Source organism: Ovis canadensis, chromosome 13 (genome assembly GCF_042477335.2).
Source record: "Ovis canadensis isolate MfBH-ARS-UI-01 breed Bighorn chromosome 13, ARS-UI_OviCan_v2, whole genome shotgun sequence".
Taxonomy (NCBI): domain Eukaryota; kingdom Metazoa; phylum Chordata; class Mammalia; order Artiodactyla; family Bovidae; genus Ovis; species Ovis canadensis.
Genome location: NC_091257.1, coordinates 33530166 through 33553681, shown reverse-complemented (window position 1 = coordinate 33553681; position 23516 = coordinate 33530166). Strand labels below are relative to the sequence as shown.

The 23516-nt window shown below is 43.1% G+C and overlaps 1 protein-coding gene across 22 annotated transcripts in view; it reads right to left on the bottom strand.

Annotated features, from left to right (window-relative positions):
- Positions 1-23516, bottom strand: part of PARD3 (par-3 family cell polarity regulator) — a 572731-nt gene that overhangs the window by 156868 nt on the left and 392347 nt on the right. The gene's annotated exons all lie outside the window — the stretch shown is intronic.

Here is a 23516-nt window from a genome sequence, read left to right as displayed (position 1 = left end):
CACAAAAAAAACAAAAAAACAAAAAAAACCTCCCTAGAAACCTAAGCCCAGAAACTAATGACTTCTTACAAGGGAGAAAATATGGAGCATGCTTTTAAAACTAATAAATACAAAGCTTTAAAAATAAAAAACTTTCTCTTTCCTTTGTTTTTGTCAATATATCAATAATGCATAGGAGGTAAACATAATGAGCATCTTTGCGGTGGTTGTTTAGTCGCTAAGTTGTGTCCAACTTTTGGACTGCACCATGCCAGGCTTCCCTGTCAGTCACTAACTCCCAGAGTTTGCTCAAATGCATGTCCATTGAATTGGTAAAGCCATTCAACCATCTCAGCCTCTGCTGTCCCCTTCTCCTCCTGCCCTCAATCTTTCCCAGCACCAGGGTCTTTTCCAAGGAGTCAGTTCTTTGCATCAGGCGGCCAAAATATTCAAGCTTCAGCTTCAGCATCAGTCCTTCCAATGAATATTCAGGCTTGATTTCCTTTAGGACTGACTGGTTTGATCTCCTTGGTGTCCAAGGGACTCTCAAGAGTCTTCTCCAGCACCACAATTTGAAAGCATTAATTCTGCGGTGCTCAACCTTCCTTTTAGTCCAACTCACATCCATACATGACTACTGGAAAAAAACATAGCTTTGACTGTGCGGATCTTTGTCATCAAAGTGATGTCTCTGCTTTTTAAGATGCTGCTAGGTTTGTCATAGCTTTTCTTCCAAGGAGCAAGAGTCTTTTAATTTCATAATGACTATCTTTATAGAATGAATTAACAAAAAAGCAAACCAAAACAGCTGACACATCCCAGGAGGAGCCATCATCTAAAACATAATGTTCATTCATTTGACAGAAATTTATTGAGCATCTACAAGGGGTTCAGGGAAGAGTTCAGGGCTGGACAAATTAATTTGTGTGTCATTAGCATGTAGATGTTATTTAAAGCCCATGTGAATCCCATTGTGAAAATTCTGCAACACTGAGGCATCTGGAAATATAAAAGGCATTAAATTCTACTTCAAGAAAAATGTCAAGTTCACATCTTAGTGCATCACATTTACTTATAACAGGGATTCTTAAGGTAAATCATTTACCCATATAGTTTCTCAGTTCATAAATACCCTTCAAACATTACATTGTCACCATATTGACCTTTTTCTTTTGTGGTACTGGTTCTCATTCTGGGTTATATGCATTCAATCCTGTATCATATTTGAGAAACACTACCATGGCACCAGCAATATCATCTATCTGAACCAAAGTGAAAGTGAAAGTTGCCCAGTTGTGTCCAGCTCTTTGCAACCCCATACAGTCCATGGAGTTCTCCAGGCCAGAACACTGGAGTGGGTAGCTTTTCCCTTCTCTAGGGGATCTTCCCAACCCAGGGATCAATCCCTCGTCTCCCACAGTGCAGGCAAATTCTTTACCAGCTGAGCCACAAGGGAAGTCAAAGAATACTGGAGTAGGTGATACAGCTTAATCTTACAAGACTCTGCCCTTTGAGTTAACAATCCAGGAGAAGACTGAGGTGGTTGACTTCATGTTTTAAAGCAGTTTAGCTATTTTCAGCCCCAATCTAACACTGAGTTTAATTAGTTATGGTTAAGATATTTTTTTTCCAATGGTCTTTGTCCTATTTTGGTAAGAAAGTTTCAGTTTTCTAACTCAGTCTACAAACTTTTAGTTGTTTTTTTTTTTTTAATCTAAAATACACAATTAAAAAGAAAAAAAAACTGTGAATCCCAACTCATTTAAGAACTGCATTTTTCTTTTAATTGTATTTGTTGGCAAAATATTTGTTTCCTAGGCTGCCTGCTGGGGCTTCTCAGGTGGCTCAGTGGTAAAGAATCGCCTGCCCTGGGTTGGGAAGATCCCCTGGAGAAGGAAATGGCTGCCCACTCAAGTATTCTTGCCTGGAAAATCCCATGGACAGATAATACTGGTGGGCTACAGTCCATGTGGTCACAAATAATCAGACACAACTTAGCAACAGACTTTTTTTTTTTTAACCTTTCAGGCTGCTGCCAATCATCAGAATATATTTTATTATTTGTAAATTTATTATCAAATTGCTATACCTTCCTTTTTAAAATTATAGATTCAAATTAATATAGGAAAAAAGTGAATGAACCATAGATAAAATGTGTATAGGTTAGCTTTTGGACATTTCCCTTCATGCCTGCTTTAGTTAATAAATTATGTGATTTCTTTAAGGCATACTATAAAAGCATAGCACATTACTTGATAATTGGGGTAAAAACAGATCCCTCGGCTGTAATTTTTTGACAGAAGGAAATAAAGACTGTAAATGAAAAAAAAAAAAATACACCAACCATTCTACAGTATAAAAAGAAAGAAAAAAAAAACAGGTAGCTATATCCTCATCACTCTAATTGCCAATCTATTCTAGTGTTCATCTTAATTTACAGTTGCTTAATTCTTCCTGAAAGAGGGACGGGTAGGTCATCGAGAAATTCCAGTCACACTTATACTCACACAGTCAGTTTCAGAGTTGAAATCAGTAATCAGCCTATGAAGACAATCACTTAATAGCAAGATGCTTAGAAACTTGGAGGACATCAATTACATTTATTTTACTATCTTTGAAAAGCCACCAATGAATTTCAACGAGGTGATTTTCCAAGGAACAGAATAACTGAAAAAATATTATGTTAATAGTATGTCCAGGAAGCAAACCCATTCCCAGGAAAGAATCAGTCTCATGAACTGCCTTCTGACTACCCCATACACATGTTCAAAGAGAAATCACCACCACTTCTGGAAGAATTTGTTGGTTAAATCTTATGATATATTAATAGAGTAGAATGACCTTTATTTGTTTTTTAACAGGGACAAAGACAAATAGAGAGCTTGAGGAAAAAATTGATGGGGAAAAATTTCTCTATCAGTACTGCCCTATAGAGACAAAAGGTACAACGTAAAAAGTGCCAACAAGCCATTGAAGACTCCCTCACAGAAAGATACAGTGGATAAGCCCATTTTATCAGAGTGAAATTGATTGCTTAAACATATGGCTTTCTTTACAAAGAATACAGCAATGCTTTCATTCAGCTAAAGTAATCTCCACGTAATCTGCTAAATGGGTTCCACCATGACGCACTACAAATGAGATCACGGCTGTTTGCCAGATCAGCCATATATATTATTACTGCAAAGAGTGACGGGCAAGATGTGCACTTGTTGATGAATGGAGGAGGGAAAAAAAAGCAAAACCACAAACCAGCAGTCATAACGGCTCGCAACCAAATTCTGTTGTTTTTTTACAGAAAGAGCTTTCGTGGGAAATTAACTACTGCAAGAGGTTTGTGCTTTTCAACCAATGTTTTGGTTTTTAGGAAATTAACCTCATTCTCTCTGTGGTATGAATAACACGGAACTCTTCCTATATTTTATACTGCGACTAAAATCAGAGATTTTTTTTTTAAGTGGATGATAATTGCTCTGCAATATTGTGTTGGTTTCTGCCATACATCAACATGAATTAGCCACAAGTTTCCATACGTCCCTTCTAAACCCCTCCCATCTCCCTCGCCATCCCACCCCTCTAAGCTGTCAGAGCACTGGGTTGAGTTCCCTCACACAGCCAATTCCCATTTGCTCTCTATTTTACGTAAGGTAATGTACACGCTTCCGTACTATTCTCTCAATTCGTCGTCCTCCTCCTTCCCCAGTGTCCCCAAATCTGTTTTCTATGTCTGTATCTCCATTGCTCCCCTGCAAATAGGTTCATCAGTACCATCTCTCTAGATTCCATATGCATGCATTAATATACAATATTTGTCTTTCTCTTCCTGAATTACTTCACTTAGTACAATAGGCTCTAGTTTCATCCACCTCAAAATCAGAGATCTTTAGGAGGGACTAGATTGAACGCTAACACACAACAGGCTGCTATAAAGAAAATAAAACTAGTTTTGTAATGAAAGGTTTTTTCCTAATGTCATACTTGAAAACACAAGAGGAAAAAGAAAGTCTTAAATCTGCTGCAATATTTAAAAATCAACACACAGACTAACTAGAACCAATTAACTTGTAAGTTTTGAGGAATAATTTTTAAAATAAGATTTTCTTGCAAAAAACTCACTGAAATGTCACCTAGAAATCTGGTATTTCTCACTGCTAATTACCGAGGTCTTCATGTCTAAGGAGTACTTTGCTATAAAGATTTGTCTTCCTATTTACCCTAAGAAATGCATAGGTTAAATGACGCTACTTGGCTGAGGAGAGAAGTGAAAATGGCAGACATTCAGTATCAGCTACCAGAAGCCTTGTGTGCCCACACCCCACGCGACCCTGTCCCCAGCCAATAGCAACTCCTGCACTGGTGTGGGACTCCATCCCCTGCCCTTCATTTCTGCATACTTGCACCATTATGCGCTTTAATCACTTCCTTTCTCCAGGAACTCGGCATCTCTTCCTGGAAATTTCCAGTTTCTGGCAGACACCTGGGTAGTACAGCCATTGCGCTACACCGCCTTTGAACACTGCTTGCTATAACAATGTGCCAGGGCCCTAAGGATCCCTGGGAGATGCCAGCTACCCAGTGGGCCAAGTTCAAGAACCTGTAGAGCAAAACTGAAGACTCTGTCCTGCATTCCTGCATCACCATGAGAAGCCTGCATGCCCTGGGCAGGGCACATGTTCACACAAGCAAAATCACCTCACCGGCTTTTAACCTCATTCGTCTGTAGTCCTTTGAGTCATGTGAAAAAAGTGAAAGTGTTAGTCACTCAGTTATGTCCAACTCTTTGCGACTCCTTGGACTGTAGCCTGCCAGGCTCCTCTGTCCATGGAATTCTGCAAGCAAGAACACGGAGCGGGTGTAGCCATTCTCTTCTTCTGGGGGATCTTCCCAACCCAGGGATAGAACCTGGGTCTCCTGCATTGTAGGTGGATTCTTTACTGTCTGAGACACCAGGGAAGCCCCCTTTGAGTCATACTTTTCATAAATGGTTTTAGATCCAAGTTTCTCTAGAAGGTCTTTTTTCGATTGATTCTGGTACAATCTTTCCCCACATTCTTGGTATGAGCAGTGACTTCCCTCAATTCAACTTGCCTTAAAGTCCTAAAAATCAACTGCTCTAAACTTCAGCTGAAGAAAATAAACATCTAGCCATGTGTCTCTGCAGACTGTTCTAGCGCATTCCTGTCCCAGTGCACTGAAGCTTGATGTGCATATCTACCTGAAGACAGAGGCCCGGAGATGAGTCCACCTTGTCTGATGTCTTCATCTAACAGTCAAGGAAACTGACACCCAAGAGGTCTGCACTCAGAGCTGTCCAAAGTCACCGTGCAAGGAAGGAGCAGAGTTCAGGTTGCCTCACTGAGTTTAAGAGACCCTGGGGGCTCTGAACTTGGGCCCTCTAGAAAAATGAAATCCCCAACCAGTGAAGTTCACTCTGTAAATCCTATGTGAGACGTATAATTGAGCACCTGTTGAAGGCTTTTTTGCTCATTTAATCACACTTCACTAGAATTTATTGAATTCTTCTTTATGTACTTGATCTTATTGATCCCCACAACCAGAATATTAGATAGGTATTCTCGCCTTCCTGTTTAGGGAAAACCTCAGGAAGCAAAGAGGGATTGAGAGATTTAACAGGTCATCTAGCAATTAAGAGCCATGCCCTGGTAGCTCAGTGGTAAAGACTCCACGTGCCAGCGCAAGAGATGCAGAAGATTGGGTTCGATCCCTGGGTCAGGAAGATCCCCAGAAGAAATGGCAAGCCACTGCAGTGTTCTTGCCTGGGAAATCCCATGGACAGAGGAGCCTCGCAGACTACAGTCCATTGCGGAGAGTTGGACACAACTGAGCGCACCTGCAGTCTAGCCACTGAGCAGCAAAGCCAGGATTCCAGCCTCAGGCTCTCTTTATAACCACACTCAGCCACCTCCAAAGCTTGAGGAACCAAAGACAGCTAGCTACTCTATGCCTTTACACTGAAAGTAGTTGGTTCAAACATCTTGGTTGAAATTACTGAGATAAATCTTGCTTTGCCAGCAGCAAGGAGGTCCAGGAGACACTGTTCCCAAATGAACTTTTCAATGGAGGCCAGGAGTCCAGACTCAAGGTCAAGAACTGCTTCTTGAGTTTGAGGGAGAATGGATACACCTCTATGTAAGGCTGAACCCTTTGCTGTCCACCTGAAACTATCACAGCATTGTAAATGAGCTATACTCCAACACAAAGTAAAACGTTTAAAAAAAAGGTGGGGGGGGGTGTCTGATCCTAACCATTGGAAAGGATCACACAAACAGCCACATCCCCATCTCTAGAACATTGCCAGTATTTCTATTGACACTCTACTGACACTCTCAATGACTCAGTATTGTAATGACACTCTAGAAGTCAAAGCAGTCTGCGTGACACGTGCAAATCCTGCCAGGCCGCAGCAGAAGTGGGTCAAATCACCCAATCAGAAGGTAAAACAGCAAGAAGTCACTGGGGGTACTTCTCTGTATAATAATGGGTTCATGGTTTCTGGCTCTTTTTTCTTTTTGCCTCAGCCTCCATTTTATCGATGAGGAAAAAAAAAAAAAAATCCTTTCTGACTTTCCCATGTATCTTTCCGATACAGGATCTTTCATATTTTAGTGACATTTAAAGAAATTGCTACCATGATCATGTACTGATTTGCTCAGCAGTGGTTTGTGGTGATGCTAGATGAATCAGAGAAGAGAGATCTGATTAGGAAAAGCAGAAAAAGCTCCCATTTAGGCAAAAAACATCTTGGTAATCAACCATGATGAGAAGCAGCCCTGGAAAGTGTACATGACAACTTGATAGTGCTTTTGTCAAATAGGATGCTGTTTTAAGCCAGTGCAGTGTAGCGGGGGTTCTCTTTGAAAGGAAATTCACAAACTTGAGGATCATTATTTGATTGTGTACGGTTTTCATCAGCGCTAGTCTGATTAGATTTAATAAACGAAATTTGTGTTGCTTGGCATCCAGGAAAAAAAATAGGTGACTTTTTTTTTTTTTTCCTTAAAGAAAACATAGCTTTTACTCAACCAAGCTAGAACAGCCTTCAGATGTGAGATGGTCCCTTAATGGGCAACGTGCCCTTCTTAGGACTCCCACTAAGTGTCCTTACAAGTGCGTGTTTCCCCAGTGGAGCTTGTGTCATCAAGTAAAGGACGCCCAGATACGCCTAGTAACCCGACACTGCAGGAGTCCTGGAAGGATAGAGACAAGGAGACAGTAAAGCAATTAAGAAACTGAACCTAGCACATCATCAATTTGACTTTACCAGAATCATCAGAAACTCCAAAGATTTTAAAACCCAAACCAAAACCACACACACACACACACACACACACCAGAAAGTGTGGGATCCAGATATAATGTCTTAAGCGGGGGAAAAAAGCAAGCACAGTAATCTTTCAAAACACAAGATGACTACATAAATAACCTGAAATAATATTCATAATCTATACATGGAGGCATTCAAGTCAAGTGACAGGAGATGGGTGAAAGTATATCTTAATTATGATGTTAAAGCTTCCCTGACATCAGCTAGTTCATGGACCATACAATGTATTTTCTGTAGGAAATTTTCTCTTTGTAAAAAGAGGTCAATCAGTAATGACTGCTCCACACCAGGATTTTTATAAGGTTTGATATACTTCATTTTTTTTTCAAAACATACCCACACAGGCAATCAAACCACATTAACCCAAAACGCCAAAAATGCAACTGCAAAGTAATTTGTTTCCCCTCCTAGCTACTACATCGACTTTATAATGAATTATATATATAATACATACACACACACATACGTACACTTAAGGTAAAAACAAGACACAATTCTGATTTTTCTAAATGCTTAATTTGGCACTGAAATCAGCCATGTCCACTTCACATGATTTTTGAGAGTCTTCCACCCAACTACTTCTCTGAATCCTTTCTTTACCACTGTGCTCTTAATTCTTGCATGGTTCATTTTAATGCATTATTGTTTCATAATACAATACTACAAATTGCAAATTACATTTGGCTCAAGGAGTGATTATGAAAAACACTATCACTGCTGCCTTTGCTCGAATAACTCTGATAATAATGAGAGACTGATTGAGCACTAAGCAGTCCAAGTGATGAGAAGGGTCAATTTGAACATTTCTATTAAGCTTCTTTTGTTAAACCCAACACTTTTGCCAGGTTAGAGGCAAATAATCATACCCTACATCTGGTTACCATGGTTTTCCTTTTCCTAAAGCATCAGAACAATTTAGTAAGTGGTACTGCCCCAAAGGCAATTCCTCAAATGCTAATGAGACCTAAGTCAAAAAACACATCTATGTAACAGGGCACTTGAGAGAAGAAAAGGTGAGAAAGAACGATACTTTACTGCACATTTTTTTTTTCCTGTTAGGACAAAGAATCTGGAGTATTTAGTAACAAAGATAGATAATCCAAATAATTTCTGTTACCCTCTGCCTATCTGATACTCACCCTGGTATCCAGGTTATACATGCTTAGAAGGGAATGCAAACACACACATACAGCTTCAGGGTATCTTTTTTGAGTCAGAAATACTCACCATTAATTAAATATGTATTGCGAATCAAATTCAATGCTTTGACACTTGATAAGAGATACCTAACGAAACGGCCAGCTTAAGCACCCTCCAATATATCCTGATGTTTACTGAGTAAGTGAGAAAGGCAAAGACAGAGAGATACTGTGGTCATTGGAGTTTGGGTGGGGGGCAGGGAGAGGAAGGAAACAGATTTTTGGATAGCTCCCGGAAACTCTGAAAGATGAAAACTTCCCCAAAGAGCTCATTATCCATAAAGTGAAGGTGTCAGTCAGCACTTTTTTCTGTCGATGATAGGAAACAGTTTCTGTTGATTCACATTTCTGAGAATGCTCTCTGCAGAATAAATTAGGACACAGAGCAAAACTTTTTATCTTTCAGTGGATTTGCATATTCAAATTTAACATTAAGGAGCTGACATGTTCTTTTAAGGCCCAATAGGGCTCTGCAGGCAAATTACCAGGAGCTGGCGGTGGTGGTTTAGTCGCTAAGTGGTGTCCGACTCTTGCAACATCGTGGACTGTAGCCCGCCAGGCTCCTCTGTCCGTGGGATCTCCCAGGCACAAATACTGGAGTGGGTGGCCATTTCCTTCTCCAGGGCATCTTTCTGATCCTGGAATCGAACCCAAGTCTCCTGCATTGCAGGCAGATTCTTTACCGACTGAGCAATGAGGGAACCCCCACCAGGAGCTGGAGGCCACACCTAATTCTTAGGCCAAGAAAAATAAGCAGGTACCCTCAGAGGGTGCAGCTCCCCAGGCCTTGGTGCCCATACTCGCCGTCTACTGACTCACATCATCCTCTTAAAGAACAAAGCATCAAGGTCACATATTTGGTTAAAATCAGCTTTCTTACTGGGTCCTGGTGAATCTGCACACATAGAAGATGGTCATGTGACACCAAAGAATGGCAAATGGCTAGAAAAGATTCTTCATCCTTCTGTGCTGCGGCTTCATTCTATCAGGAAGCGCAGCGCTGAGTACGGCTTATGACTCAGTGTGGTAAAAACCCAGCTGGTAACTAGGATCCACAACCTAGGGATGGGTTCAGGGACTAAAGGCAGGCGCTTAGGAGGAAGAGGCGTGTTTAGGGACTCAACCCCACGCAACATGCTCCTCCTGGGAAGGGCAACGTGAAATCCAACAATTGGTCAACCACCCCATTTTCCCCGTATTTGGCTAAAGAGTTCAATAAGCATTCCAATATAAAACTTGTAGATTTGTGCGCTGGCCTGGAACTTCTCTCATCCCAGCTCACTCCCACCTCCTAAGAGCCGTCACATCTGTCTGCACCGCCTGCTGTGTGGTCTGAGGCTCCAGGACTCTCTGGCAGACACACAGGAAAAGTGCGGCTCCATCAGAACACGTGTGTGTGTCCAACCAATGCTTCTGGAATTGAAGCCAACACCACTCACATTGGTTTAAATCCCCAAGTTGCCCCTTTTACAGCTGCTGTTACAGGATATCATCATGTTGCTTTTCCTAGGTTGACGTTCGATCTGTCTGGTCTAAACTAGTATAATCATGGTACATTAGTAAACCTCACTTCATTGATGTCAACTCACATATACACTTCTCCTTGGAAGGGTAGCTCCAATTTGGTAGGAAAAGGAAATACCCCTAGTTGAGATAAAACTATTTTCCCCAGCCTCTTGCAAAAAGAAGAGAAGATATTAGTTAAGAGCATGACACTGGAGCCAGATTCCTGGGTCAGAATCCCAGCTTTGCCTGTCACTAGCTATGTGACTCCCTACACTTGGCCAAGTTGCTGAATCTCTTGGCTAAAAAGCAACCACCCTCACAGCTTCATTTTGAGAATGAAGTGAATTATACATTAACTGTGTGTTGGCACAAAAAAGCACTCAGTACATATTAACTATTTTATTATCATTGTTAGTCTTTATTTCTGGCTTACAAAAATTGATGGCACTTCCAGAAAGATCCTTAAAAAGGGGGCTGCCTCCACTAGCAGCTGCCTCTTCCCCTTCTTGCTTCTTCCTGCTTAGAATTCTCATATGACACCCAGAGTTGTCACCACGAAGTGACAGTGAGGACAGAAATACATGTCGGGAGATTCGTGTTCACAGCAGTACTATTCACAACAGCCAAAAGGTAGATGCAAGCAAAGTGTCTATGGATGAGGAAAATGGGGTCTATACACACAGTGGAATATTATTCAACCTTAAAAAGGAGGGACATTCTGACATGTGTTACAACATTATGCTTAGTGAAATCAGCCAGTCACCAAAAGATAACACTGTATGATTCTACTTACATGAATCTCGAGTAGCGAAGTTCAGAAAGACAGAAAGGTAGAACGGTGGTTGCTAGGGATAAGGGATGGAGAATGGGAAATTACTGTTTAAAAAGGACACAGTTTGCATTTTACAAGATCAAAAGACTTCTGGAGATGGATGGTGGTGATGGTTGCCCAACAAAATGAAGATGGTTAAGATGGAGCCAAGATATGTAGGCAACCTAAATGTCCACGGGCAGATAAGTGAATAAATAAGTGGGAGGGTGTGTGTGTGTGTGTGTGTGCATGCACCATGGAATATTATTCGTCCGTAAAAAAGAATGAAACACTGTCAACTGTAGCCAAACGGATGATGAACCTAGGGATGAGCACATTAAGTCAGATGGTGACAAATACCGTATGATACACTTATATCCGCAATCTAAAATACACGATACAAATGTACAAACGAACTGATCAGAAATAGACTCACAGACACAGGAAGCAAGCTTATGGTTATCACAGGGGATGCGGAGAGGGGAGGTATATTGGGAGGTATATTATAACTGAATCCCTTTGCTGTACACGTGAAACTAATGCAACATTGTACATTAACTATATACTTCAACAAAAAAAATTTTTAATGGTTAAGAGGGTAAATGTTATAACGTACTTTGCTACAATTTAAGAAATAAAGAAATATACATTAAGGATGGCTGAATAGAAAAGGAGGTACTGACAGTGCTGACACTCTGGGACCACCATACACGTCTTGGTCAATCTTCAGACTCCTTTTAGAGAAAAATAAGCAGTGTCTTGTTACAACCATAGTTACCTGGGTCTATGCTACAGCCAGAACAATTTCTCCCAGAAAAAATCATGGAGGTGAGGAGGAAAGAAAGACAGTTTCCTTTCTGGGATTTGGCTTCCCCAACAGAGGATCTTTGTAAAAGATCCCATCTTCATGTCAATACTTCAGCTGGTTGGGTCCTACGGTTCCCAGCAACCAGTTTTCTCTAGACGCCTCTCCCCGCAGTCAGTCCACAGTGGCCAAGAATAGCAGGATGGAGACAACAGCCTTCCAAAAGAGAATGAGCAGAACTAACTGAGAACCCAAACCCCACCAATCAGAGCCTCTTCGATTCAGGCCAACACCACCATTCCAGCTGACAAAGACTTCTCAGCAGATAAACAAGAAGAAAACATTCCCTGAGTCAGAATGATTTCATTTCCCTTCATTGTTCCTGAGGCTGTGTGGGCATTTCTCCAGTTGGGGTGCAAAAACGCCTTCACACACTTCTTTCTATTTGGCTGTTAATAGAGTTTCTCTCTAATCAGATGGCTACCTCTCAGCTGTGTGTATTCAGGACAGTGGAGGATACTTCTAGAAGAAAATATCCTTTTCCATTACAGACCCAGAATACTAGGAAATAATATGAAAATTCTACAACTCTTACCTCACAAGAATAATAATGTTCAAAGGAGTTTTGCCAGACTAAATAGACAAGCAGGGGTCGACTCTAAGAGAAAAAGCATAAAACTTTGACAGTGAAGATAATAAGACCCATATGGATAAAACTATATTTAAATATGGGACCTTTCAGAAAAAAAAAGTTCCATAGGAAAAATGTTATATATTTTTCTATCTGTTCATTAAAGTTGAGAAGACAGATCTAAAAGCTTTGAAAAAACCTTTTAAAGCATCACAGTAGTTTCTAACTATGACCAAATAGTAGCTAACTAGTTACATTTCCTGCTCCTTAAAAATTAGTTTATAATATCTTATTACTGAAATTATAAAACAAGGCAAAATTGTGTCACAGCAGGAAATACACACATAATTCTACACTTTCCTGGGAAATACATTTCAAGAAAGAAATCTAGTTGCAGTATTTTTGAATGCAACAATGGTTATCGAGTACAGAATACATAGATTGATTTGTGATATTAAAACATGCATGTAAAAAATAACATAAAGGTTCTTAGCAAATGATGCACAGAGACAGAAATCAGCCAGAAACCCTTCAGGAAAGGTCTACAAACTAAATAAAATCACAGGCACTGTTCTATATACCAATTCAATGGTCTATATAAACCATTATTAGCTTGAACATACCCCAAACTTCATACCCTCTTGAATGGAACATGAAACATGAAGCTGTGTGGCCTTGAAAAGCAAAGATATCTGCAAATCACAGTTTATTAAATTTTCTTTGAAGCCACAGGAAAGGCAGAACTCATAAATATTGGGGAAATCAGTCCTGGGAAAACACAGTCTGAAAATGTATGCACTGTAGAATGAGGATTCCTGATATGTATGTTGTAATGGTTAAGTATCACAATATTTAAAAAAAAAAAAAAAACACCTCTCATACAAGGTAATTTTAGAGCTGGTGTTTTGATGAAGCAAGCAATTTTTTCCAACCCCAGGCCTTGTTTTGCAAGCGTGAGGGAAAGCTGGAGGCGGCCCTATTGTCACTTAGCATCTGAGTGCTCAGGGTCCACCCTCTCTGTTCCTGTGCACGGCAGCCCCACTACTGCCAACAGGAGGGGACAGGGCAGAGACGGAGATGATAAGTTCTCCCACCTCTGAAGGAAAAAGAGATCCCACAGTCAGCAAAATCATTCCATCACTCTACTCCTCCTTCCTCCAATTACATTTTGGTGATAACTTACTTTAAAAAAAAGCTAATTCCTCGTATCCTAATTTCTATGAAAAGTGAAAGTCTCTCAGTCATGCCCGACTCTTTGCAACTCCATGGGCTATATAGTCCATGGAATTCTCCAGGCCAGAATACTGAGGTGGGTAGCCTTTCCCTTCTCCAGGGGATCTTTCCAACCCAGGGATTGAAACCTTTGTAAAAATCTGCAGTTGGGATTAACATGCCACTTAAAACATCAATTCTATTGCTCAAAAACACAGACATCTGGCACAGGTTTCTGTACTTGTGTAGAGAGTGGGGCCAGGGGGGAGAAGAACTTTGCTCCTTGAAATGGGAGTTAATACACGATATCCTTGGAATAAGCTTTAGTGTCAGGAGATTGTGCTGGCATCACACAGAGACACTGAACGACGAAACAACGGCAACCACTCAACACGCGCCCAGGGACATCTGTCGTCAGCAGCTCCCATGCAGCCAAGGCCACGAGCACCTGTAGCCCCGCAGTGGAAGCACCGTTGCGCAAGTCCTTCTAGTGAGTAAGAAACACACTCCTAGCCCGTTGCACACTTTTGATTCCACATGTAAGTGACATCACACAGTATTTGTCTTTCTGTGATTTATTTCACTTGGCACAATAACGCCCTCCAAGTCCATCCACACTGTTGCAAATGGCAAAATTTCACTTTTTTAAAGAAACAGACTCACAGGTAAAGAGAACTAGTGGTTACTGGGGCGGGGCGGGGGGGGGGGGAAGGATGGGAGAAGCAATTTAGGGTTTAGGGGTGGGGGATGAAGAGGTACAGACTATTGGGTCTAAGACAGGCTACAAGGATCTATTATACAACACAGGGAATATAGCCAATGGTTTGTAATAACTATAAATGGAACAGAATGTTTAAAAATTGTGAATCACTATATTGACATCCTATAACTTATAGAATACCACACAGCACATACACTGTAATTAAAAAAGAAATAAAAATAATTTAAAAAGAGAAACGCAGCCCTGCCCTGGCTTTGACGACCACACTTCTGTTTTCCTCCTCTCTCTGCACTGGCCTCTCCTGGGTCCCCAGCATCTCCTTCTGCCAACTGAGTCCCCACACTGAGCCCTCGGGCATCTGAAGGGTCCTCGGAGCTCAGCCTCTGCCCTTCTGACCAGGACAAACTTCCTGGGCAGCCGCTCAGTTGACTCTGCCCCAAACTCTTTTCCATCCTCGGCTCCCAAACCTCTACATCACCAGGCCTCCCCATGTGGCCCCAGCACCTCTACTTTTACCTGCAGACAAGCAAACACCAGTTTCAACATGTCATGTCTCCCCAAATTGATCCTCTGGAGTTTTCCTGTCGGCACCTGACTATCCACCCAGCTGATTGGGCCGAAGCACAGAATTGTTGCTGACTGTTCTTTCTCTCTCATTTTTTATATCTAACCAAGGATTCAAGTCCCCTAGATTCCACCTGAGAAATACATATTGCATCTCTGTCCCCTCGATCACCACCATCTCTGGTGATGATTTTTACAACAGTAGCTTAGCAGAGTTTTCCAAGTTAAAAATTACAGTTTTCTTTAAAACTGTACATTTTTTCAAGCCATTCTCCTTTTTCTTAAAGAGACACATGTAAAATTTGATCTATAGAAAATTAGAAAAAAACACATTAACCAACTGAAATCTAGTTTAGCCATATTAAAAGAAGAAAGCATGAAAGTAAATAAGGTAAATATTAATTTTACAAAAAGAAGAGAGGACACGTGATCCTCTGTGCTGACTCTGCAGTGAAGATGAGGCACTGAGCAAGGTTTATGTCATAAGTATTTCCTGAGCATTTTCTGTGCCAGAAGCTGTGCCAGGCAATGGGAATTGGGGGGGGGGGGGGGGGGGAAATGGCAATGATCAGGTCCTTAAGCAAAGTTAAATGACAAAAATAAACAGTAGAATAAAGAGCAAAAGATATGAATTAGTAGTTCACAGAAAAGGAGTAATACGTGAAAGTGTCCAATCGCACTCAATAGAGAAACGTATATTAAAATATTTTCCACTTGTGAGATGGTCAAGCCATTCTTTTGAACAGCTTCATAGTGTCCTCAGGATAATGTCCTAACTGTATCACGAGACCTTGACGACAGGCCACCCTGCCTCCCAAATGCCTCCAGGCTCCTCCTTCTACACTTTTGCAAACCTAGAGGACTTCTACCATCTAAACAGCATCTTTCAAATTGTGTGTTATAATCCATTAAAGACATAAAATTGATTTGGTGGGACTCACCTAGCATTTTTTTTAACGAATTATAGAGTAATAATAATGACTACAACAGCTAGCATTTATCAAGTGCATTCTTTGTGCCAGGAGGGGTTCTAAAGTGCTTAGTACACATTAACTCACTTGAGCTTCCAGGCACCTCTGTGACGCAGGCACTGTTATGATCCATGCTTTACAGCTGAGAAAAGTAAAGCTCAAGGGTGCTCATGAACTTGCCCCAAACACAAGGCTGCTGAGGGTACAGCTGGAATTTGGACCTGAGCCATCTATCTTCAAAGTCCAGACCCTCGACCTCTGTACCCTGCTGCCTCTCAATATCAGAGCCCATTGTGAGGAGGAAGGGCAAGGATCACACTGCTTAAATGTTTACTGGAGTTACTGGAGTATATAAGGCTTCCCCTGTGGCTCAGACGGTAAAGAATCTGCCTGCAATGCAGAAGACTCGGGTTGATCCCTGGATCAGAAAGATCCCCTGGAGGAGGAAATGGCAACCCACTTCAGAATTCTTGCCTGGAGAATCCCTTGGACCGAGGAGCCTGGTGGGCTACCGTCCACAGGGTCGCAAAGAGTCAGACATGACTGAAGCGACTGAGCATGCGCACACATGTTACAGGTGGAAGGTGTTTCTTGCCGCAGGTCATATCAAAGAGTTTGAATCCCTTTGATACAAAAGGCTCCTCTCCCCCAGAAGCCTCATCAGATACAGAGCTCACAACCTCTCTAGGTCCTTGGTTTTGAGGTCATCTTCTGGAAGGAGGCCGACTCTGCCTGCAGCTCTGATCGCCCACCTCCACAATCCCTCTCCCACTGGCTCCCTGCCTCCTGCTCACCTTACTCCCACCGCTTCATCCTCCACACCTGATGTGGAGCCTCCCCTGGAGTAAGCCTCCAGTATTTGTGGAATGTGCAGATTAAAGCTTTTATCCCTCAGTTACTGAAAATCATACACACTCCATAAACAGACTTGAAAAAAATCCACCCCCTCATGCTCAGAAACAACCCTTTCCAGGTGAGCAGTGAAAATTCTCAGAATTCATTTCACTGCCCAGGTGACGTTTGCGGGCAGTGCGTGGCTGCACATGTGTCTGAGTCATGTGATGTGACAGCTGACAGAGGGACGCAGAGACGGGACTAGATACCGGAAGAGAAGGAGGCAGTTCCCTTCAGAAGTAATCAGTGGAAAACAGTATTTTTTTAAAATGTCTGTATGTGTTTAACTGAGTCATTTTACTGTATGGCAGTTTGGCACAACACTGTAAAACAACTATACTTCAATTTAAAAAAATTTTTTTAGTTAAAAAAAAAAAAGAAACCAAGAGAAAAAAAGCAATCAGGAGCAGGGGCCCCTGGCCACATCACACCAGGTAACTGCCTTTCCTGCCCAAAGCACCATCTGGGGAGCACACTACCCTTCACGGGACTGTTTTGGCTTCAGATCCACAGCCCTCAGTTGCCAGTTTGCAAAGGAGCCCTGAAAGTTAATCTTTAGTAGAACTACTCATCAATATGATGGCCCATCAGGAGGTTTCCTGCTCATTTATACTTACCTGAACATGGAGACACATCAAGCCAGATTTATTTGAGGGGAATCACCTTTCCCCTGTGTGCTGAGGACAACTCAGGTCTGCAGTAGAGAGTGCCCAACACAGATGGTTGTCAGCGCTCTGATTCCGCCAGGCGACTGCAGCTAGGCTCCTAGACACACTCCAAAGGAAAACCGCCCGCCTGCGACACTGCCTGTCGACAGGACAGTGCTGTTACTTTCTTAAAACAGTTCCAGGATCAGCCTATCCTGAGATACAGTAAGTAGATGCTCTCATTTTCTCTGTTAAAAATGTTCTTGTCTTCTAAAAGCAAACAAAATTCAAAAGGAAAGAAAAGAAACCTGAAACTCTCAGAATTCAAAAGTACAGGTGAGATGGTTTCCTAAGGACTAAAATCAGTTATAAACGCAGGAATTAGGTCAATGAGTTCCCCGCAAGCAGCAGTGGGAATCTGCCAAGGCCAGGGGTGAGGCTCCCAGGGAGCTGGATGCGGGACCAGCCTCCCAGAGTGGGGACCCAGGGCTGGGCAATTCTAAGCTCCAGGCAGGTGCTGATATGGGCGGCAGGGATTAGAGAGGGGGGAGGATTAGGAGAGGAAGAAGAGGCTGAGAGCTTATTCTCAGGAAAGGAAGAACAGCCTTGAAATTATTTTAATAAAAATAATAAACAAATAAAAGGGCAGTGATGGAGCCAGCAGGAAGGTGTGTAGAAAGAAAGAGAAGGGGAGTGAGGTGTGAGAACAGAACAGAAGTCAGAGCCTTCCCAGGACTGCGGGCCATCCTGAGACGGGGGCGTAGGAGGAAAGATGGCCTTTTCATCATCATCATCGCCATTCAGGTCACCACAGAGCACTGAGTAGTTCCCTGTGTTGTACAGTGGGTTCCCATTAGTCATCTATTTAATACATAGTATCAATAGTGTATATGTGAAACGAACACAACACTGATAATGTATATGTGAAGCTGGCACAAACGTAAAGCAGCTATGCTCCAATAAAAATTAATTTAAAAAAAAAAATCATCATCACTAGCGTTCCAGACACGGAATAGACAAGTTTGAGGGTCCATTGTGAACAAGGGGATGTAGATGTTAATTTTTAATTAACGGTTACATTCTTGAGTCCTTAAGAATTAATTTAGAGAGAGTCGTAATGACCAGCCCATCACCCCCTAGATCAGAAACATGGGCCAAAAAGTGGTCGAGGATGGACATCCCTCTAAATTAACTGGAAGAGGAGAAATGGAGAGAGCTTAGTACAGAAAGTGGGGATGTTTTCCAGTTAGTTTGTATCAGTTCAGTGCAAGGTCCCTGTTCCTCTGTGTGGACAGAGAATGTAAAGTTGTTGAGTTTCCTTTTTTTAGGGACCAGAATGGTTACAGAAAGCAATAGATCGTGAGAAAGAGAGATGATGTTTTCCATACAGGTGGAAGGTAAGCACATTGCAGATGCTGTGGCAGGAGAGACGGAGGAGGTGAGCATCACTCCCCATCCCGGCCAAGCCATACCGCAGTGGTCAGGACCATGCCAGACCTGGGGCTGGGAGGGAAAAGGGGGAAGCTCCAGAGTGCCACCAGGCGTGGGCTGTCTGTAAGCTGACCTGGTGGGAGTGGGCCCCAGAAGGGGGAAAGCTAGCTACCAGGTCATTCTCTCTGGGTAAAACCCAGAGAGCTGGTTGAACAGCTTGTGAAGAGTAAAGTCAAGGTTCTGACGACGTCTTTTAAGAACAAGATCTTACGCCATCTCCTGGAGCCTGACATTTGAGGCTTAGGCAATCTTAACAATTACTCCTTGTTTGAATCTATGACCCCCTCAACCAGACAATCCCCAGCCTGAAACTTCAGGTCTACCCAACGAGAGGAACCTAACTTGGAAATCCTACCATCTTTGGTGTTTTGCAAGTTTGATGTTAACAGAAAATTCTTAAATCATTTATGGCTACTCAGAGCAAAGAAAATGGTCACTTCCAGAGCAAACAAAAGAACCTGATGTAGCTCCTTGAGCATGAAAAGGCTTGCTCCCTGGGGACCATCTTCTGAGTCACAGGCCGACTTGGGAAGTGACTTCAGCTCCCAAATGCAGGAACAAGCACAGCCCTGCCCTGGCACAGCCACTGCTCATCACCTGCAAAACCACTCCAGGCAGAAATTCCTCACGGGCCCTGTCACCACTTATTCTAGCAATTTCATGGACTTATTTATCTGTTCACACAGCAAACACATTATCTTAGTCTGGGTTTTGCCAGAAGCAGATCCTGAGTCAGGGTTTGGGGCTGTGGTCTAACGGAAGCTGAAGAATTCGGGTCAGGAAGTGGCGATGGGATAGAAGGAAGGAAAGACAGCTGGGCAGGATGGTTCCCAAGCCTGGAGGCAGGGAGCTTGATGCACAGACAAACTCTGGGAGCTGGAGGAGGGAAGGCCTCTCTACCCCGGGCTCCCCTGGGCAGATGAGCGCAGATTCTGACGTCAGGAGGTCAGAGTGGGGCCTGGGGTGCTGCGTTTCTGCTAGGCTCCCAGGTCCTGCCGTGCACATTCACGGCTAAGGGCACAGACTTAACACCTCAGCCTTCTAACCCTAAGGCTATTCTTGGGTCCTTGGGCTTTCTTGGGTCACTGGTTGAGGCTGCCTTGAGCAGGAATTGTTGCAGGTGCTACCGACAGTTCTGCACAGCAGAGCTGGGGCATCCGGGCAAGCCAGCATCTGGTACGTTCAGCTTTTACTCTGAGAGACTTGGGAGGCTGCTGGGGTTTGAGAGGAGGTATATGCCATGACTGCTAGCTGCAAGGTTCAGACTGCAGCAGAGAAGCAAGGGCAGGAGCAGGGAGTGTAGCTGGGAGACTATTCCCAGATCCAGGAAGGGACGAGGATGCCGCAAAGTACGAGGATTACAGAGATGTGCTGAAAACAGATCAAATAGACCTTTGCTTTCGTACATTACAGATTAAATGTGGAGTGTAAGGGGAAAAGGAATCGGAGTACTCCAAACTTTCAGACCTAAGCAACTGAAAGAACCGAGCTGCCATTACACAAGAAAGGAAAATGGGCAGGAACAGTCCGGAGAAACACCTGAGCTGCGTGGGGAACACACATTAGGTTTCAGATGTCTGCTCGGCATCCAAGCGATTGCATGAAGAAGAGGTCAAAAGAAGCTACGCGAGCGAGGGATGTGAAGCTGGGAACCGTCTGCCTGCAGTCTGTCTTTAAGTTCTAAGGCTCTGTTTCCTAAGAACGCAAACATTCTGTGTTACAGAAAAGAGACACAGAAGGAGACCGAGGCCTGAGCTTTGGGAACCACGATATCTGGAGGATGGGGCAGGACCAGAACTGGCAAAGGCGAAGGCGATGGGGTGAGCAGGGAGGAAGGAGGCCCCAGGAGCGTGATCTCAGAGAAGAGCAAGAACTGACGTGCCGAATGCTCCCGCAGACCGAGGAGCGGGTGCAAATGCAGCAGGAAGGTGCGGCAGGAGAGGCCGCTGGCGGCCAGATGAGAACAGGCCTTATGGAGCCACGGGGTGCAAGGGCCTCACTCAAGGGGGGTTTAAGAGAAAACAGGAAAATGCAGGCAGCAGACAGAAACTGATCCCACGGTTTGCTGTACTGGGTAAAAAAGAAAAGGAGGCACTAGCTGGAAGGGGAGGTGGGGTAAGACAGATTTTCTCTAAAGTGGAGGAGAAGACAGAGTGGATGCTCCAGGAGGGAAGGGCCAGAACCAGGGTGAAGGAGAGAAGGAAGCATTGCTGGAGCAACGTCCCGACATAAGCAAGCTTAAAGCATGGGGTCCTAGAAAAAAGTAAGTAGAAAGTTTAACAGGAAATCATAGGTTATCTCAGTATGATAGGAAACCTAACCAAATTTTACTCTTTAGATTCTAAATAGAGTATTATTAAACACAGGTCAGAAAAAAAAATTCCAACATTCAATTATGTAAGAGGTCACTTCCCCAGTGACTCCTTTAAAAGACCGTTGTAAAGGATCAAACAGTTTCTTTCGTATAATACACTGTGGCTTGACAAAAATCCATTTAGGAATAACATGTACTTGATCCAGTACATTTAATGTAAGAGAGTCATAGAGTCTCTCTGATGGTAACAAATAAAAACATTCAGAAAGAATATTTCCGGTCTTTGCGATGGTAAATGTCATTAGCCAAGTTTGTCTTCTAGCGCATTTTTCCGATAGTGTGTGGTATTTATTTACCCCATGTCAGTAAGGAGTGAATAGTCACTGGCTTTCAATTTGCACATCAATCGCAGAAAAAAAGATTCTATTTTCTACACAGTCTGGTATTGAAATTGACTTAGCATCTCAGAACTGTCAAAAATTTCTTTTACGAAAGGTTTGCTTTACAGAGACTATAAAGCAGGTGTCATCCTTGACACTTGCATTCTGTATTCAGGCCGCTGTTCTCTGGAAAAGCAGCGTTAAAGAACGTCAGAAAGGTCTCAGCGAGGCCCAGCCGTCACGCTCGGCACCCCTCGGCTCCCTCTGCAGTCAGTTTCCGTGCTGGAGATGTCAGAGGCTCTGTGCTTCAGCTTCTAACGAGGACGAGAAGGATGCTATCAGCTGCCCAAGAACTCATCTTTGCTAACAGGTCAGTCTGTCACTTACTTTCCTCTGTTAAAAATGGGAACCTCTGTTTCCATTCAAATCAGAAGAAGTATATATTAAGTATGGGATTAAGGAATTCAGAACTTACTCCAAGGAAACCTCCCAACAGGTGTACTTACATAAAGGACCTGTTCTCTGCCCAGATGACAAACAGAAAACCAAACAAAAGTATGCGAATTCGCTCTCTTCCAGCTCTTTCTTTCCCCATGACAAAGTACTGCTCCTGTGTTTCATTAGGTGGGCCTAATTTTCTCCACATTTATTTTAACTGTGTCCCCTAAATCACCAGCAGGCTGCAAGGGATATCATTCAATTTTACCAATGAGAAACCGCTAACCTTAATCCACAGGGCAACTGGGCCTGAGGCAAAAATCCACAAGTCCAGGTATTTCTGACAAGAGCAAATGGACATTGTTGCATGTGCCTCCATCCTGCAGCAAAGAGGGATTCCTCAGCTCAGGAGGGGGCGAGGGGATGAGGGGAGGGCTGCAAACTGCTACCAGGTCAGACAGAGGTGACTTCTCCTCACAGAAGAAGACCACTTAGGACACGGCTTTCCTCTTCATCATCCCACTTCCCTTTGAGTGAGATGCAGTTCTACACATCTCGGAAACAGAGCTAACTCAGCAGTCTTTCTGAAAATCCAAGGGGCTATGGAAGAAGGCTCTGCCCTAAAGCAGGGATCCCCAGCCTCTGGGATCTAATGCCTGATGATCTGATATGGAGCTCATGTAATAATGATAGAAATAAAGTGCACAATAATTGTAATGCGCTTGAATCATCCCGAAACCATCCCCACCCCACCCGTACTCCGTGGAAAAATTGTCTTCCATGAAACCGGTTCTTGGCGCAAAAAGGTTGGGGATTGCTGCTCTAAAGGAAGGATAGTCTGAGATGCACTTGCAAGAGCTTTCACACCTGTGAGACAACACCTGGGCCGGCAGCTCTGTCCGGAAAAGTTTTTATAAAGGAACATGTGCCCTCATCCTTGGGGCCCCTGCAAACCTCGGTGTCACTATTTGCCAATATCACTCTACTTTTCCACACTGGAAGAACGTCCTGGTTCAGCCATCCCTGACCAAAGATATTTATTTGTTCAGAAGCTCCCCCACCCCCAATTTTTTTGTTTTTTGGTCTAAACTGTATAATCCATCAAGGGATGAACCTTTGCCAAAAATTGCCTTTCAAACTGGCCCGTTTGTCCATCAATGGATGGGTGACTATCCCAACCTGCACACCTCATCACCCACAGACTGTTCCTGCCTGCCTGTGTCCCCAGCCATCACATCACTCAATGAAACCAGACCAGTGTATCACCTCCTCCCAAAGCACCCATCTCACAATCGATGGGTATAGTTGGGTGAGCTCTGAGTACACCAGCAGCGAGGACGATGGTTTTCCACTATGAAAAGGGGCCGAGAAAAGAGGGGATAAAAACACTTCTCTGCCAAGCAGTAAACCCCCGAGCTTGACATCAAGAACAAAAAGTTCCAGGGGACTTCCCTGGTAGTGCAGTGGCTAAGATTCTGAGCTCCCCATGCCGGGCACCCGGGTTCAAACTCTGATTGGGGAACTAGATCCCACGTGTCTCAGCTAAGACCCGGTTCAGCCAAATAAATAAACAATAAATATAAAAAAATAATAATAAAAAGTTCCAAA